The 5557-nt window shown below is 41.4% G+C and overlaps 1 long non-coding RNA gene across 1 annotated transcript; it reads right to left on the bottom strand.

The window, feature by feature from the left end:
* Positions 1 to 340: 340 nt before the first annotated feature.
* Positions 341 to 4848, bottom strand: LOC128607297 (uncharacterized). The gene is made up of 5 exons (XR_008385846.1): positions 3111 to 4848; positions 2615 to 3017; positions 2387 to 2472; positions 1037 to 2271; positions 341 to 392 (listed from the first exon to the last, which is right to left on the bottom strand). It is a non-coding gene; the product is annotated as an uncharacterized LOC128607297 (long non-coding RNA).
* Between the last annotated feature and the right edge of the window lie 709 nt (positions 4849 to 5557).

The following is a 5557-nucleotide window of genomic DNA, read 5'->3' as shown; positions in this document are numbered from 1 at the left end:
AATGTCGCGTTTACTAGCATTTAATAGCTAAAACAAGTCCCTGTGCTAAGTAAATGGCTAATGTGACGTTTTAATCACAGGGATGTGGATGAATTTCAGCTTCCTGTAACGGCGTTCTGTCGCGTGTGTATTTCTCTACAGGTCCGGACGCCACTGCTCTGTCCTGCTGTAAACACCCAGATGTTTTAGCGCAGAACGTAAACGTGGTGGACGCAGTGTTTACAGGACGGGATGGACAGTAATTACACACCAGTGATTTCAGTGGTGTGTGTCTTACAGCTGCGAGTGAAACACAACACACACACACACACACACACACACACACACACACTCACATTACCATTCAGAGCAAATCCCGTTCCTCCAGCAGCGTCCTGGTTCCTCACATACGCCTGAAATAGCGAGGTTTTAATGTTATAAATAGCATTTATAAACACACACGGAGTTATTACTGTAATTAACCTGAACTGGGACAGAGTGTGTGAGTAAACATAAACTTCTACTTTTTTAATGGTTTTTATTTGCTTTTGTTCATTTTTTTCTCCTTTTTCTCTCCATAATATGGCATAAAACAAATAAATATTACTTTTATAAAAACTTTAATTAAACAAGCGCATTAACAAGGAAATGTGTTCCTTCATTTTATATATATATAAATAAAAAAAATTAATTTAAAAATATATAAATATTACTTGCAGAAAGATTAATTAATTAAAGTTTATATCATGGCGATGCCAAATATAATAATTTTCAACATATACATTTCTAAATTTATAAATATAATTATAGACATAAAACGTATTTTAGCTAATGGCTCAATTTTAAGGATTTTTTTTTTCTGTGGTTTTATTATTTTTGTTTTGTTTTTATTAAATAATTATTCCATTTTATTTGTCAGGTTTTATGAATATTTTCTGTTTTATCTTCACATTTCCTGCTATTTATTTATTTATTTATTTATTTATTTATTTATCATATTCCTTTTCAGGTCTTTCTCCCAGAAGCCCTTTCCTTATAAAACATCACGGAAACCTACACGGAGATGATTCTGCTTCAGTAACTGCATCACTCCTGCGCCTCACTGACACCACACTGCTGGTTTCTTCTTCTGTGAAGCTTCTCCAGGTTTCTCCTGCAGCTTCTGTCAGTAGTTGTTTGTTTCGGGGGGTTTCTCTCTTCAGTCTCCTCTTCAGGAGGTGAGATGCTGATCAGTTGGGTGAAGGTCTGGTGATGGACTTGTCCAGTCTAAAACCTTCCACTTTCCCCCTGATGAGGTCCTGTGTTGAGGTGGAAGTGTGTTTTGGATCGTTGTCTTGCTGCATGATGAAGTTCCTCCTGATTCATTCGGATACATTTCTCTGTAAACTGGTAGACACAATGTTCCTGTAAACCTCTGAATTCATTCTGCTGCTCCATCATGAGTTCATCATCGATAAAGATCAGTGAGAATGTTCCAGAAGCAGCCATGCAAGCCCAAGCCATGACACTACCTCCACCATGTTTCACAGATCAGCTTGTATGTTCTGGATCATGAGCAGATCCTTTCTTTCTCCACACTTTGGTCTTTCCATCACTTTGGAAGAGGTTCATCTTCATTCCAGAACTTTTGTGGATCATCTCTGTGTTTCTTTGTGAATTCCAGTCTGGATTTCTGACTCTTACTGCTGATGAGAGGTTTACAGCTCGTGGTACGGCCTCGATATTTCTGCTCTCGAAGTCTTCTTAGAACGGTGGATTGTGAGACCTTCACCCTGCCCTCTGGAGGTTGTTGTTGATGTCACTGACTGATGTTTTTGTGTTTTTCTTCACAGCTCTCACGATGTTTGTGTCATCAACTGCTGTTGTTTTCCTTGGTCGACCCGTTCGGTGTCTGTTACTCAGTACATCAGTTTCTTTCTTTTTCAGGACATTCCAGTTCATTGTATTGGCTATACCCAATGTTTGTGCGATGCCTCTCATTGATTTTCCCTCTTATTTCAGCTTCAATATGGCTTGTTTTGCATGTTGGTTTATCCTTTTTAACAACAGATGCAGTCTTCACAGGTGAAACTGAAGGCTAAAACCAAGAGGAGATGTTCCGAGCTATTTATTGTTTAAACAGTCAGTCTAACAGGACACACCTGGGTAACCAGAAACCCCTGTCAGTCACATGTTCCAATATTTTTACACAATACAAATTGGGTGTTCTGAAACAAAATGTGCTAGATCGCGGTAGAGTGTGAGCTGAGTGTTACTGTCTGCCGAGTCACACTTCCACGTCTCACACTCCGTCTGGAAGAAAACAAAGCGTTAGACACGTGTGTATCTGCACATGAAGCGTGCGTTTAACTCTCCCGTGTTTTCAGATAAACAACTGAATACTGAATAATGTAAGAGCACGTCTCACAGCTCCGAGGCTCTCTCCACTCTCACTTTGAAGTTCGTCTCGGGGAAAAGCGGCCGGATTTCCACTTCTCGGTGTGCGAAGAAAAGCTGAATGGAAAACCAAAAAGAAACAGCACTTTTATTACTGCTGAGTAGTGATGACTTCATCCAGTATATACTGTATTTACAGAACGTCTGTAGCACAGCTGCAGATCACAGGTCTATATTAACACGCTCGTTACGATCGTACGTTATCGTTTCCATGGTAACAGCTCGATGTGCGCTGTATATATCACATCAGTGCGTGTTCCTATCCGATGAGACTCATTCAGCACCTCAGGGTGTCTTTATTGTTGTGAATCTGTTATAGAAACACATTTCAATGACAACCTGAAGCTTCTCTCTGCGCCGTTGTTGTTGTTGTTGTTGTTGTTGTTGAGAGCTGAACCGTTCCCGCTGGACGAGGAGCGATGAGCTGCACATTAGTGGTTGAAACCGCGCTGAAGACGTAACGGTGTACTTACTTTCACACTCGGACACGAGGGAAAGAAAAAACAGCACAGAGGAGATATAAATGAAGCGTATGACCAGTCACACGATTATGATTTCAAATCGTTTCCACGTCCTAGTGTCCGAGGTGGAACCGGAACGATCTGAAAACCCACCAAAACAATACGCCGGTTATTAACGCGTCATAAAATCACCATCGTTTCAGCGTCTATCGCAAAATATGCGTAAAGTCTTACCTTTGGAATGGTTGGTGCTAAGCTAGGACGTGTGCTAGCTATCCCAGCTGGTGTTAGTGATGAACTCCATCTTGTTTGAACTCGAATCCTCTAATCTCTGACGTTTGTGCTGTATTAGCCTGAGAATCTCCATGCTAGCAATCCAGCGCTCATGCTAGCGAACTTCGCTAATGTTTGTGATATTTACATTGTACATACACCGACATGTCTGTGTGCAGTTACGTTTAAATAAACCAATGAGGAAATGTCGATGTAAATCAGTACTCTGACTCGGGAGGTTTGCTAGCAGAGGACTAGCGGGCTGCTAACTACAGTAGCAGCCTGCGTAGCTTAGCTTCATGGCTTATGGTATAGTTTTGTTCTATTTCTCTGTTGTTTAATAAATCACTAAGACTCTGATACTGAAATCTGGCAACGAATGCAAACTAGCTTACTAGCGCATGACTAGCATGCTAATCAGAAGGTAACAGTTACAAATTAAGCTAGCGGGGTAAAAGTAGCAATTTCTAGGCATCACTTACTTGTTTCATGAACATTTTATTGTAGGTATAAATGGATAGTTTAACGTGTCGTCGTTTAATAAATAAAATTTGGCGACTGTCGGCGAATATTTTGTGATGTAAGAGGAATAAACACACTTTGTTCGAAGCTAAGTAAAAAAAAATAAAAACAGCAATAGTCTCGAGGTTGTAAGTGCCGCTCGATCATCTGTCTGAACTCAATAACACGTGAGGGGATTCACGTTAAAACACGTCCGTGTTTCAGATGAAATTCTGCTTACGGAAAACTGGAAGCCCGAAGAATTTCGCTGAAACTTCTAAGAAAAAAACGAAAAAGCGTAGCTGAGAATGCCGGGACACGTGTGTGAGTGTAAATGAGTAATGAGTGGCGGTGGAGGAAGTCCTGAATAACCAGATAGGGATAATGACTTTATATCAGAATCATTTCCTGTACTCCGCTTGATGCCATTGATCACAATTTATCGCTAAAACAATCTGGAGAGCATCTGCTTCTTGGATCTGCCACTTTATAACGATGAGAGCGTACAGCGTTCGTTAAGTGCGCTTGGACAAACTCCAGTCAGTTCAAGATCTCCGTCTGTTCCCTCGGCAAGTAATACACGCACGTCTAACGTTTCTTTTACGTGCAGATGGAGCGCGTGACGTTGAAGTGTGAGATATTTATATATACACACATCAGCTCCCTGTCTAGCTCTGATATACATCTCACTTTACAAACGCAGCTATTCTCCGTCAATAAACCCCAAATAATATCGCTGTTTGTTTACGTACAGTTCATAACGCGCTCTCGTTTAACGCCACAGACGCCAGCAGCTCGGATTAGGGCTTTAACGAGGCCGACGTCTGCCCCGTGTCTGTTCTGTGGCCTCCTTAATTCTGAGACAGGAACATTCTCAGCACGGTTCCTCGCCCTGTGCACTGAAGCAGAATCATCTCCGTGTAGGTTTCCGTGATGTTTTGTAAGGAAAGCGAGTAAAGAAGAGGATTTACGAGGGTTTTCTTTCCTCCTGTAACGCAGCAATCTGTTGTTTTTTTTTCCTTTATTCTCTCTCTTCAGAAATACTTCGCAAAACTTGTGGAAAAGTTACAGCGTTATCTCCGACACTGGAGACTCCTTCCGTAAAAGTTACACAAACGTCTCTTTACTTTAAGAAAACTTTAACATATCAACAATTACACCTGTTTCTAAAGAAAAATAAATCCGTTTATTATTATCGCCGACGCCGTTACTATAGAAACGATAGCGTATTAGGACGAGCCGTTACTATAGAAACGTTAGCGTATTAGGACGAGCCGTTACTATAGAAACGATAGCGTATTAGGACGAGCCGTTACTATAGAAACGATAGCGTATTAGGACGAGCCGTTACTATAGAAACGATAGCGTATTAGGACGAGCGTGTGAATATAATTCTGCGCTATTGTCAGAGGTGCCGTTGTAGAAGATTAATCGAGACCTCCTGACCAATCAGAATGCAGATTATGTCCTGGTTTTTAATTGGTCAGCTTTAATTGGATCCTTTTGTAATCAGCTTCCTGGGAACCGTGGATTAGCGCAAATAAAGAGACTCAGCGAAAATGTCAGACTGAGTCCTGCTTCCATCTGTTACAACTCCACACACCCTCCCTGTGTGTGTGTGTGTGTGTGTGTGTGTGTGTGTGTCCTCTGCTCCTGGGGTGATTGATGACCCGTGCTGTTTCACTTGTATTACTCGATGCTCCGTTTCTGGTCACCTGATGAAAACTTGCTTAGTTAAATCTGCTTTCAGGCATTTTGGGGGAAAAGCGAGAGGCTGTTTTGCAAAACACGGAGTTCTCCATCCGGATCCGGACAAGACTAAAATTACGAGTCGTTCAGAAAAGCAGTGTGTAATCTGGCCCGTTACAGCAACCCGTCCGGTCCAAGGGTAAATAAGATGACAGAGA

The sequence above is a fragment of the Ictalurus furcatus genome, chromosome 5 (assembly GCF_023375685.1).
Source record: "Ictalurus furcatus strain D&B chromosome 5, Billie_1.0, whole genome shotgun sequence".
NCBI classification, from domain to species: Eukaryota; Metazoa; Chordata; class Actinopteri; order Siluriformes; family Ictaluridae; genus Ictalurus; species Ictalurus furcatus.
Note: the sequence above shows the minus strand (reverse complement) of the source record. Positions and strands in the feature narration are given on the sequence as shown.